This window comes from Sarcophilus harrisii, chromosome 2, assembly GCF_902635505.1.
Source record: "Sarcophilus harrisii chromosome 2, mSarHar1.11, whole genome shotgun sequence".
In the NCBI taxonomy this organism is placed as follows: domain Eukaryota; kingdom Metazoa; phylum Chordata; class Mammalia; order Dasyuromorphia; family Dasyuridae; genus Sarcophilus; species Sarcophilus harrisii.
In genome coordinates, this window is record NC_045427.1 from 139,100,009 (window position 1) to 139,113,980 (window position 13,972).

The following is a 13,972-nucleotide window of genomic DNA, read 5'->3' on the forward strand; positions in this document are numbered from 1 at the left end:
CCCGAGCGCGCCCCCCCTCCTCCGGAGCGCGCTCCTCTCCCCCCCCCCTCCGGAGCGCGCTCCTCTCCCCGCGCCAATCCCGACGCTGCGCGAGCCCCCGGACCTCGGAGCGCCGCGCGCGAGCGCGCGCACGCAGGCGGGGGCACGCACGCTCCGCCCGCGAGCCGAGGAGCCGGCCTGACTCGTCTGCAGCTCGCCCGTGTTCCCCGGGCTTGTGCCCCCCTTGCCTAGCTTCTGGCCCCTGGGCTTGTAGTTTCGTAGCCTTGCAAAAATTCTCCTTCCTGCTGCTCCTGCACTTTCTCATCGCTCTCCTCTCCCTCATCCAAAACGTGGCTTAAAAAATCAGGCTTTTGGGTTCGCAAGTTTAGGGCTGAAAGGAAGCCTGCGGCCGTCTAGTCCCTGCCTGTCCTTTTCCAAAAGACAAAAACTGAGGCCCAGGGAGGGTAAATGCCAAGTGACACAAGGGTTAAAGATCCGAAGGGAGCCTTTGTTCCCTTTCACCACTTATTATACTTTGGGTGCTGCCCTATACAATAGCCCTAAACGCTGATTAAGTTCCCACTCTGTGCCTAGCCCTGGGCCAAGCGTTAGGGATATAGAGACAAAAGATAGTCTCTGTCTTCCAAGAACTAACCGTCTATCTGGAAAAGATTTTGGGGATTGTTTAATTCAAATCTCCCCTCTGGTTTTTAAGATTAGGAGACACAATATACTTAAGTGGCAAAGCTCGGATTTCTGCTCGGATACTCACCCATCTAATCTTTTTTTTTTTTTTTTTAGATTCTTTTTTTAAATTTATTTTTTATTATAGTAACTTTTTATTGACAGAACCCATGCCAGGGTAATTTTTTACAACATTATCCCTTGCAGTCACTTCTGTTCCGATTTTTCCCTCCACCCCCTCCCCTAGATGGCCAGCAGTCCTATATATGTTGAATATGTCGTAGTATATCCTAGATACAATGTATGTGTGCAGATCCAAACAGTTTTCTTGTTGCACAGGGAGAATTGGATTCAGAAGGTAAAAATAACCTGGGAAGAAAAACAAGAAATGCAAACAGTTTACATTCATTTCCCAGTGTTTTTTCTTTGGATTTTTTTTCTGTTTTTTCTTTTTAGCTGCTTCTGTCTATCACTGATCAATTGAAACTGAATTAGGTCTCTTTGTCAAAGAAATCCACTTCCATCAGATTACATCTTCATACAGTATCGTTGTTGAAGTATATAATGATCTCCTGGTTCTGCTCATTTCACTCAGCATCAGTTCATGTAAGTCTCTCCAATCCTCTCTGTATTCATCCTGCTGGTCATTTCTTCCAGAACAATAATATTCCATAACATTCATATACCACAATTTACCCAACCACTCTCCAATTGATGGGCATCCATTCATTTTCCAGCTTCTGGCCACTACAAACAGGGCTGCCACAAACATTTTGGCACATACAGGTCCCTTTCCCTTCTTTAGTATCTCTTTGGGATATAAGCCCAGTAGAAACACTGCTGGATCAAAGGGTATGCACAGTTTGATAACTTTTTGAGCATAGTTCCAAATTGCTCTCCAGAATGGTTGTATTAGTTCATAACTCCACCAACAATGCATCAATGTCCCAGTTTTCCCGCATCTCCTCCAACAATTATCACAATTTTTTCCTGTCATCTTAGCCAATATGACATCACCCATTTAATCTAAAGAGAAGAGAAGAAGAACTTATTTCTTACTTGAACACTAGATATGGAATTAGAAGAGTTGGGTTGAAATATCAACTTTTGATTTGAAGTCATACGGTGGATAGAATAAGGGGAAAACAGGATTCAATAAAAACTTAGGAGATGTGACATATTCAAGGAAACAGATATCTGTTTGTTGAATGAATTGAGTTCCACCAGACATAGTGAAATACTTGTTGTTATTACACCACCAGCATAATGCCCTTTTATAAAAGGAAATTTGTGGTTTTAAAAGCCTGGGCGGGGAGCATCAGAGTGAGCTTTCTACAAGTTGGAAGCTGTTAATAGACTAACAGAATTTTAGATCTGGAAAAGTCTCAAAGACCATCTAATCCATTCACTCCTTTTACAGATGAGCAAACAAGGCCAGATTAAGTTTTGTCCAAGGTCACATGGCTAACAGTTCTTTATAAAGCAGGGACCTTATTTTGCAGATGAATATTAGAGTATAGTAACTGCAAGCTCAACATGTGTAATGGTGTAATATAACAAACAACAAAATTATTTGGAGGGTTATTGTGTGAAAGAGGGATTAGTTTGAGAGGGATAAAACTAAGCAATCAATTTAAGTTACAGAGCAGCAGATTTAGGCATGTGTAAAGCAAAAGATCCAAAAGTAGCATGAGTCACTTTGTTAAAAAAAAATGAGTTTTTCAGTATCAATATATTGATCATCAAGCATTTATTAAGTACCTACTAAAACTGTCTACTTAGCTACAGCCTAGATGTAGATGTCATCCAAAATGTTTTCCAATTTTTAGATTCTGTGTGGTAGAAAGAACACTAGATTTGAAGTCCAAAGACCCAGATAGAAATGCTGGCTATATGACTGTGGACAAGTTAAGTTACTCTTTGGTCTTCACTTTCCTCGCCTATAAAATTAAGGGACTGTCTGGAACTAAATATTAGTACCATCTAAGATACCTTTTAGAATCCTATAATTCTCATCCTATTGCTCAATCTGTTCCCCCTACTTCTTGAACCATTTATGGTCCTCTAACTACTTTGTTAAACCCCTTTTTTGGGGTATCTCTTCACTCTAGACTACATCCATCTATCTTCTTTTCCTATCTCCTTTTTCATGTGCCTTTTCCATCAAGTGACTGGAAAGAAGTCATCTTTAGACTAGCAAGCACCAAATACCAACAATCGTGGCTGGATGAATCATTCTGTAGCATTTATCATAAGCCTAGAATACACCACAATTTTGAGTTGCATCTTTATACCACCCCTGTTACCTTGTTCTTATTTGCATGCATATGTACAAATTCCAGAACAGTACATTATTAACTTCTCTGAAACCTAATTTTACCATCTATAACATGGAGCTACACTATTTACCTCAGGTTATTGTGAGGACAATAGTCTGTAAATCTTAAAGCACTGTATAAATGTGAACTATTATTTTAGAGCATATAGAAAAGGAACAAGAAAAACTAGTCTCCTTCCCTCTTCCCTTTCTCCCTTCGTCCATTTTATAATCATCCCTTAATGAGAGGAGGAAACTCTTCTAAGCCAAGTCCGCACCTTCTCTGAAATGTATACATAGTCTTAGAGGGTTCCTTATAACAATGAAATCATAAATCCAGTCCCTATCCCTTTGGGAAATGTCTTTTGTGTCGTTCTGAACTCCAATACTGGGAACCAGATTTTTAAGAAACTCATCTTTTGAAACCATTCTTGTAAAGGTATGCCATCTGCTGGTTTCCTGAGGTACCTGTCAGTAAGTTTGACTCCTAAAACCTAGGAAACCTGAGCTAAAAAGCTTTTGTGTGTGACAGTTCTCCTCAAATCTTTCTTAAGTCTTGAAACCACCCACTTCCTGTTACAGGTGCAGTACTTGTGTTGAATTAGAAGCTTGTTCTTTTTCCTTCTGCCCACCTTCTCCTGATTGGCCACTCTCAAAGCATGGAAAAGTGGAATTTTCATGTGGGAACTCGTATGACTAGATCGGGCATGCTCGGCGGGTAGGGCTATTTGGTTAGCAAGTGCCGGAGAAAAACCTTTTAGGAGTTCCTCCTTTCATTCTATCTATAAGTGAAGGACAATCTCTCCCACTTCACAGACCCTCACTCTCCATGGTTTATTGTTTGGGTCACTTCCCCCTTCCATGCCCAGTTAAGGTTTCAGCCCTCCTAGATTTTATGGCCAATCAAGAAGCCACACACTGTTGCCTAAGAGATATAGGATGCCAAGACTGAGTTTGTGGGCTGCGATTGGACTAGAGGAAGCTGGGACTGGTGGGAGCTGAGAGAAGAAAAGGCTGCTTTTGTGCCGCTATGGTAACTGGAGGTTCTGCAGTTTGAGGCCTGAAAGGGGGACCTACTGCTGCTGCTGCTATTACTACTGAATGAGGTGAGCACCGAGTAATCAATGCATGAAAACAAAACAAAACAAAACAGACTGTCTTTTGGGGGCTGCACACTTTGTGCCCTCCCCACATTTTCCACAACCCTTGTGAATCGTCTGCAACAGGAACTATGCTCTCTTTAATTCAGATTCAATTAGAATCATAGATTTTTAGAACTGAGAACATCTTATAGAAGTCTTTCAGTCCAACTCCCTCCTTTTATGGGTTGGGATACTGAGGCCCCGAGAGAGTATGTGATTGGCTCAAGGTCATACAGCTTAGAGAGACAGCTGGGACTAGATCATCAATGAATATGTATCTATTGGTCAGGGTTATGTTTTTAACACTGTGTATTGCTTCATATTTTAATCATCCCATTTTTTTATAGCTGAGGTATAAAATGGTCTTCTATTTGAGCCAATTTAGACATTCTAGATGACCATTGTTAACAGCAGTTTTACTTATGCTCTGATAATAATGGCTACATTTATATAACTAACATTTGCAAAGCATTTTATATATGTTATTTCATTTGGTTCTCACAACAGTACTGATTGGAGGATAACTGATTCTCAAAGCTAAAATCTGGTATTCATAGGTATAATCTTAAAACCAAACCGCAAATATTCTGCATTTTCCAATATTTCCACTAATATTTTACATTTAACAAACCTTCTTATCCTTAAGCACATCTGCCAGGGTGTGTATCCCCCATGGATGTGGATCAGGGAACTTGTATATTGATTTTCCTTTTCTCCTCGCCCCCGTTCTCCTCATTAGTCTCTCTGTTCTTACATTTTTAAGCTAAATGAAGCCATGCTAAAGTGAACTGGGGGAAAAAGTCTGGAGAGGGCGCAACATTGGATCTTAAATACATGAATGTGTTTGGGAGGGGTCCATGTTCTCAGATGCTTTGTCTTGGAATGGGTGTGGATGTACTTTATGGGTTATTGTGTGTTTGCAGATTAGAGGGCTTTTTTTTTTTTTTTTTTTTTTTTTTTTATTACCAACTAGCAAAGCTACATCCCTTTCTGCAATTCACCCATACCCAGTTTCTAGTCATTGCAATAGTATGAACAGCTCCCCAATAGTACAGAGCCCTGGGTAATCACTTCAATTTGTCAGACCTTGGTTCTTGATTAATTTCTGAGAGAATATCTGAAATCTCAATTTCTAAAGCTGTGGGTTCTTAAGGTACATGATTACAGAACTATAGAAAAAGTATACTGCCTGCATTTGGACAAAGATTGTGGAGGAAGAGTTTAAAGTTTGCTAATCTATTTAACCTCCTTGAATCTCTAATAGCTTGGAGATAACCCATTGCTAACAAAGAGTTAGGTCAGGACTCTTATCTCTTTCTTCCGGTCCTTTGGCTTATAGACTCTTTTCCTGCCTTTGTCCTTTTCCTTCTTTGTCTTTGTGCCTTTTATTTTGTCACTTTCACTCTTTGTTTTCTTTTGCCTTTCGTACTTTTTGTTTCTTATTTCATATTTTCCTCTTATTTCTATTTTCCCTTTTCCTTCTTCCCTTCTTTGTCTTTTCTTGTTCTTTTATTTCTCTATCTCTGCTCATAACCCTTGTTTGTACTGCTTCCCTATACCGTGGAGCAGATACCTCATGAGGCTGGTTCACCAGGCAACTGTCTAAACAGCCTAAGCTAATTGGAATAGTACTAAAATGGTGATTACTGGAGCATTAGAAGACTTATGTCTAGGAAAAAAAAAACCCACCTTTTTTTCCTACAATAAATATTATTTTGACACAATAGACAATACCCCCATCCTTTTCACAAGCTACCCTCAAAGTACTTTTTCTCAAAATAGTTATGCAAGATGACATAAGAGTGATTGAATGTGATAAATTCATATATTATATTTTTGTAGTTCACCATTTGTTAAATTCAGTCAATTAACAGGCAAATATTAAGTGCCTGCTATGGACCAGACTCTGTCCTAAGTGTTGGGGGTACAAAGATAGAAACAATAAATAGTCCCTCCCTTTGCAGGTCTTACATTCTACTAAGGGAAAAACTATGTAAACAGAAAATCACATAGTATGTATATATGCATATATACACTAAAAAACAAAGTAACTTGGAAGGAGAAGACACTACCAGCTAGGAAAATCAAGAAAAGCCTAATATGCTTTGTGATATATTTGAGCTAAATTTGGAAGAAAGCTTGGGATTCCATGAGACAAAGATGAATAGGGAATGCATTACAACTATGAGGGACAGGCTTTGTAAATACACAGAAGCTGGAAATGGAATGCTGAATGTAGGGAATAAGAAGCCCAATTTGCCTGAAGGTAGAGTGTGTAAGGAGTTATAAGCCTGGGAGAGAGATTGGAGTCAGCCTGAAAAGTGTGGATTTAATCCTAAAGACGAATATGGAGCCATTGAAACAGTCCCATGATTTGCTGACAATTGTATTTTAGGAATATGAATCTGGCACATGTATGGAGGGGATGGACCCTGAAGGCGAGACAACAATGAATCCAATGTGTGCATGGAGAAAAGGGGACACATGCAAGTTAAGTTGAGGAGATAAAACCAATAAAACTTGGCGAATGATGTGAGGAGTAAAGGATAGTACAGAGTTGAAAAGGATTCTGAAATCCTTTTTTGGGTCACTGGAAGGATGGTAATATCCTTAGTCAAAATAAGGAAGTTGAGAAGGTGGTTAAATTTGGGGAAAGATGAGTTTGGGGCAGCTAGGTAGATAGCATACTGGGCCAAAGTCAGGATGACTTCTTTTCCTGAGTTCAAATATGGCCTCAGACTGGGCAAGTTACAACACTATTTGCCTCAGTTTCTTCATCTGTAAAATGAATTTGAAAAGGAAATGCAACTCACTCCTGTATCTCTTCCAAGAAAACCCCTGATGGGTTCATGAAGTGTCAGATACGATAGAAAAGTAACTAAACAATAACCTTTTAAAAATGAATTCTATGTTGCATCTTTTAAATTTGAGATCACAGGATACCAAAAAGGAAATGTACAATAGGAAATCTGTTAATATGGAAAAAGCAAAAGCAAAGGGTTACTTTAACTTTAATAAGTTAATTCTAATGATTTATATTGTATTTTACTTGATTTCTGTTGCCAGTTAATGTAATTTTTACTCAAATAATTTGTAGTCATTGTGTATATATTATTCTATTACTTCTACTTTTTTTTTTAATTCTGTATTACTTTATGTAAGTCTTATCTTGTTTCTTTGAAGTATTTGAGTTTTGATTACTACTCTTGGACATAGGGGGTATTCATGCTTTATATGAGGGCTGGATTAGAGATAACCATTATAGTCTCATCCAAATTTAAGTTGCTAAGGCTTCTTTAGTTACCCCCTTCTATTCTTTTGGCTAAGTACCTGTGGCTCCCTATATCATAGCAAAATTATAGGTTAGGTTGAAACTTTGACTACTACTATACAAACTTATTTACCATCCTTTGTAAATATTTTCGCCATGTCCTTATAAAAAAGCTAAAAGTTATGATTTATTAAGAAGCCAAAATCTGCACTATTGGTCATAACTACTATTTCTTACTGTCAGTACAGAATAGAGCCATAGCATTTAAGTCAACAAAGGACTTTAGAGATAATATAGTCCAATCTCCTCATTTTTCAAGTAACCCTGGTGTCAGAAGATCTCTCTTGACATAAAGAACAAAAATTGCTTGAAGGAGTGCCTCTTTAAAAATCTCTCTGATTTATTCAGGGGAACCCTGAGAACTTAAAAATATTTGGTTTATATTGAAACTTCATATATTTTACTTCCACCTAAGGAAATTAGGATAACTTCATAATCTGGCTTATTTTGCTTCTCTTGATAGGCTCTAGGTTTTCCTGCAAGTATTTAGGCACATAAAAATGTTAAGTAGAGAATTTATTTATATAATAAAAATGGGAAAAGATTATGTCCAAATTAATATTCAATAAAATATTCTTCTTCAATTCAATTCAATAAAATTCAATATTCAAGATTCAATAAAATTATCTTCTTTCTTTCCACAAATTTGTAGTGCTATATTTTATGGATTGTGGTCAATTAAGAATCATCTTCCCCCATTCTAGGACCTGCGCAATCCACATGGCTTATAATACTAACAGAAGACACCTCATGAATCTGAGCCTTGTGCCATCCTAATTTTAGATATCATTCAGTTCTCTGGTTCTCTTTTAGAGTTCCTTTACTCCATTATTGGCTTAATGGTGCCAGTTCTTTCTTCCAGGACCAAGGTGAGTGTGCACACAGAAGCCTCCACCATAACTTGTCTCCAAGTCTTTGTGTAGATTTTCTGTGTTATGCCAGCTAGAAGGCATAGCTAGGTGACTAGAAAGTTTAGTGGACAGAGTGTCAGCACTGGAGTTCAAATCCAATCTTAAACACTAGCTGTGTGATCCTCAACAAGTCAGTTTACTTTGTTTGCTTTAGTTTCCTTATCTGTAAAATGAGCTGGAGAAATAAATGGCAAGACACTCCAGTATCTTTGCAAAGTGGCCCCAAATGGGGTCACAAAAAGTCAGATATGATTGAAATATGACTAAACAGCATCATTATCAACAACAACAAAGTATCTCCATGAAGTAGGAAGTACACTTAGAAGCCAATAACCCAGAATCCTTTCTAAGAAGCTTTTATCTTATTGCTCAAATTTTTAAATTTAAACTCTTAGACTTTGTTTCAGTGTTGTGGAAACTGCTTTTATAATAGACATATATTATTATAACAACTGGTTTTGCTCTTAGAGTTGTTAGAATGTCAGTGTATCTATGAGAACAAATAAATCCTGTACCATAAAATACAAACTCTAAAATTAAAATTTTAACACATATCTCTGGCCTAGTATTTATTTTTTTTTTAAATCTTAAAACTTTACTAAATAACTAAAATATGCTTCAGTGGATCTGATTCTAATGTAGGTACTTCTTCCAACAATTCAGCTTACAACTCATCCAAGCCTTCTCATTCTGTGCAGCTCTTAGATAGTACATTTACCATGCTTGGAATCTTCCAGTTTTTTTGAAATTTCCTAAATATCATGTTTTTATTATCATGCTTTTATCCTATGTGAAGTTAAATATAATCCTGAATGGGGGGGAAATAGGATATTTAATGAATTGAAAGACTTTCAGGTTTTTGTAATCATAACTATAAATGTGAATGAAATGAACTTACCCATAAAATGGAAGTGGATAGCAAAATGGATTTAAAGCCAGAATCCTATATATTGTTTTCAACAAACACACTTGAAACAGAGAAATATACAGAGCAAAAATAAGAGATTGCATCAGAATCTATTATGCTTCAGCTAAAGTAGAAAAAGCAGGGGTAGCAATCATGATCTCAGAAAAAGTAAAAGCAAAACCAGATATAAGTTAAAGAGACAAGCAGGGAAACTACATTATGCTAAAAAGTACCATAGACAATGAAGTAATATCACCATGTCCCAAATGTCATGGCATCCAAATTTCTAAAGGTAAAAGAATTACAGGAGGAAATGGTAAAATTATATTAATGGGAGACTTCAACTCTCTCCTCTTGGAACTAAATAAATCTAAGCAAAAAATAAATAGTAAAGAAGTTAAGGAGATAAATCAAATTTTAGAAAAGTTAGATATGATAGAATTCTGGAGAAAATTGAACGGGAATAGAAAAGAATATCCTTTCCCCCCCTACTATCTATGGCATCTTGACAAAAATTGACCATATATTAGGGCATAAAAATATCACAACCAAATGCATCCTCTGCAAACTATAGTTCAATAAAAATTACATTCAATAAAGGGCTCCTTTTTATCAGTCCTTCCCTTATCTCCTTCCTCTCTTCTCTGTAGGGTAAAATAGGTTTCTATGCTCAACTGAGTGTGTATGTTATTCTCTCTTTTAGCCAATTCCAATGAGCATAATGTTCAAACATTGCCCATCACCTCCTTTCTTCCCCTCTACTGTGAAAACTCTTCCTGTCATACTTCTTTTATATGAGATAATTTTTCCCATTCTACATTTCCCTTCCCTCTTAGCCCTGTGGATGCCTCTTTTTTATCCCTTAATCTTATTTTTTCTTAAATAGTCCTATAATAGTGATTCACACCCATACTTACTTTCTCTGTCTTATTTCTTATACCTGCCCCCAAAATGATAACTCTTAGGTCTTAGAAGCATCATCTTCCCATATGGGAATATAAACAGTTTATTAACTCCTTTTTTATTTTTCTTTCATGTTAACCTTTTATATTTCTCTTGAACTTAGTATTTTATAGTTAAATTTTCAATTCAGTGCTAATTTTTTCACTAACAATACTTAAAAGTTTTATTCACTTTTTCCCTGAAAGATTGCACTTAGTTTTGCAGGGTAGGTGATTCTTGGTTGGAATTCTACCTTTTTTGTCCTCTGGAATATCATATTCCAAGACCTCTGTGGAATGTGGAAGCTGCCAAATCTTGTGTTATTCTGACTGTGACTCCATAGTATTTGAATTATTCTTTTCTAAATTCTTATAACATTGTCATTGACATGGGAATTTGAATTCTGGAATTTGAAATATTCAGAGGATCTCTTTCAGGAAGTGTTCAGTGGATTCTTTCCATTTCTATCTGACCCTTTGCTTCTAAGACATGAGGGCAGTTTTCTTATAATTTTTTGAAAGATAGCATCTCGGATCTTTTTTTTTTCCACGATTTTCTAGTTGCCCATTAATTTTTTAATATGTTTTTATTTTTTTTTAAAGATTTTCATTTTCGAAACATATGCATAGATAGTTTTCAACATTCACTCTTGCAAAACCTTGTGTTCCAAATTTTTTTCTCCCTCCCCTTGATGCCAAGTAATCCAATATATGTTAAATATGTGCAATTCTTCTATACATATTTCCACAATTGTCATGCTGCACAAGATATATCAGATCAAAAAGGGAAAAAGTTTTCTTTGAGAAAGAAAACAAAATGCAAGCAAACAACAACAAAAAAGTAAAAGTACAATGCTGTGATCTACACTCAGTCCCTACAGTCCTCTCTCTGGGTGTAGATGGCTCTTTCCATTAGTAGACCATTGGAACTGGCTTGAATCACCTTGCTGTTGAAAAGAGCCACATTCATCAGAACTGATCATTATATAATCTTGTTACTGTGTAACTATGTTACTATGTGTAACTATGAGAACTATGTTCTCTTAGTTTTACTCACTTCACTTAACATCAGTTAATATAAAGTGTTGGAATCTTTACAAAGTGTTAAGCCATTGGAGTTGATTTAATCTTAGAAAGAGTTATTTTGGGCCAGAACTTGAACTAGGTACTAAGTACAACTGATGGAAACAATGCTTGTGTTCACACCTTTAGAGAGCTCATAAGTATCTAAGTACTCAATGGAGTTCACACATGTAGGGCTTAGTCAGAATTCACACTTCCCTTGAAGTTCTTAGGGCCAGAGAGCACTCTGGGAGATAACCCAGAATCCCTCTCCCTCCAGAAGGTGGAGTTAACCTTTGGGAGATCACATAAATATAGGGAGCTTTTGAAGCTTGAACTTACTTCTTCTGGTGGAACTGACTGGAGGTACAGAGAGATTCATTGCATCTTCCAACTTGGTGCTGACTGGAGGCTGAAGAAAGCAGAGACAGAAGCCAAGGACAAAGCTGCAAGATCTCTTGGAGCCAGGGAGAGATAGGTTTCTGAACTAACCGGGCTAATTTGGAAGGAGAAATAAACGTTTGCATTTTTATCAGCTGGCTGCGATTTCGGAGTAATTATTTATTTCAACTGAGACTAAAGCTGCCTCCAAGAAAACCACCACAATAAAGTCTCTCCAGACCTCTCTGAAATCATCCTGCTGATCGTTTCTTATAGAATAATATTCCGTAACACTTGTATATCATAACTTATTCAGTCATTCTCCAACTGATGGGCATCCACTCAGTTTCCATTTCCTTGCTACTACAAAAAAGACTGCTACAAAATTTTTGTTTCTCCTTTTTTATGATCTCTTTGGGATACAGGCCCAGTAGAGACACTGCTGTATCAACTGTATGCACAGTTTGGTTGCCTTTTGGGCAAAGTTCCATATTGCTCTCCCAAATGGTTAGACTAGTTCACTACTCTACCAACAATATATGTGTCCCAGTTTTCCCACATTCCCCCCAGTATTCATTATTATCTTTTTCTGTCATTTTAGCCAATCTGAGAGGTGTGTAGTAGTACCTCAGAGTTGTCTTAATTTTCATTTTTCTGACCAATAGTGATTTATTGTTTTTTTCATATGAATAGAAACTTTTTCATCTGAAAATTGTCTGTTCATATCCTTTGAGCATTTATCAATTGGAAAATTTGGACTCATTAATTTTAAAATTATCTCTCCTTGATCTTTCAGGTTATCATGTTTTTCCAATGAAATATTTTGCATAGTCTTCTATTTTTTCATTCTTTTGATTTTATTCTATTTATTTATTATAATGTTTATTTTACTTTATTTGCTTCTTGCTTTTATTGATTTCATTTTATTGATATTTCTTACTGTTAATTATTTGTTTTGATTTTGTATTAATAATTATTTTCTTGATGTCTCATAGTCATTAACTTCTATTTGCCCAATTCTAATTTTTAAGAAGTTCTTTTCTTCAATGAGTTTTTGTACTTTTTCCATTTGACCAATTGTGCTATTTAATCCATCTTCAGTGGATTTTTGTGTTTCTTTTACCATGTGGCCAATTCTGGTTTTTAAGGCATTATTTTCTACAGTATTTTTTGTGCCTCTTTCTGAATTTCAAATTCTTTCCTTTCCTCTCTCCCCTGCTCACTGAGGAGACAAACAACCTGATATAGATTATGTGTGTGTAGTCATGCAAACCATATTTTCATAATAGTCATTGTAAAAGAAACCATAGACAAAAAAAACCCTCATGAAAAATAAAGTTTAAAAAGTATGCTTCTGTCTGTATTCAGACACCATTAATTCTTTCTGTGAGGATGGATGTTATTTTTCTTTTTCCTTTTCTTTAATTTATTTGTTTTGCTGAGGCAATTGGGGTTAAGTGATTTGCCCAAGTTCACACAGCTAGAAAGTGCTAAGGGTCTGAGGCTAGATTTGAACTCAGGTCCTCCTGACTTCAGGGCTGGTGCTCTATTCACTGTGCTACCCTAGCTGTCCTGTGGATATCATTTTTCATCTTAAGTCCTTCAGAAGTGTCTTGGTTCATTGTTGTGAAGATCGCGTATTTTAAAATCAGCAGGAGTCCGGAGTTCAGGTTAGGGGAAAACCGTCGGTCTTTATTCTCAGTGAAGAAGGATTGGAGGTGGAAGAGAATCGGCGATAGCAATGTGTGCAGCTGAGTCAAGAAGCTAGCTAGACCCGCAGCCACACGACCAGCAGCCAGGAGAATGGAACCCAGGCCCCATCTCTCCCAGCTTCTCTTCCTGTTCCTGTCTCTGCCTCCACCCACCAAAATCGTCATTTCCTGTACAACACATCAGGACTTGCACAGAGAGTGGGCAGGGACCATTCTTTATCCAATCATGTATATAGTCCAATTACTATTTAGCCTCATGTACTTGGGACCTAAGTGCATCAACTCAAACTTCAGCCCATTACAATTGTATTGCTGCGAATAGCTAAGTCCTTTATAGTTGATCATCTTACAATATTGCTGAGCTATGTACATTGTTCTCATTTCATTTTGCATCAGTTTATGTAAGTTTTTTCAGGTTTTTCTGAGAGCATCTAGCTCATCATTTCTTATAGTACAATAGTATTCCACAATGATCATATACTACAACTTGTGTAGCCATTCTGCAATTTATGGACATTCCCTAAATTTTTGATTCTTTGTCACCAAAAAAGAGCTGATATAAATAGTTTTGTACCTATAGGTCCTTTTCCTTTTTGTTTTTAAAT

At 36.9% G+C, this 13,972-nt stretch overlaps 1 protein-coding gene across 2 annotated transcripts in view; it reads left to right on the top strand.

Moving 5' to 3' along the window:
- The first annotated feature begins 3,543 nt into the window (after nucleotides 1-3,543).
- The window catches only part of FBXO16 (F-box protein 16), a 75,294-nt gene continuing 64,865 nt past the window's right edge, over nucleotides 3,544-13,972 (top strand). The window contains exon 1 of one of the 2 annotated variants that reach the window (XM_031950932.1): nucleotides 3,544-4,086. The gene's annotated coding sequence lies outside the window, so the exon portion shown is untranslated. The remainder of the gene's footprint in view (nucleotides 4,087-13,972) is intronic. The other variant, XM_031950931.1, reaches the window with a different exon arrangement.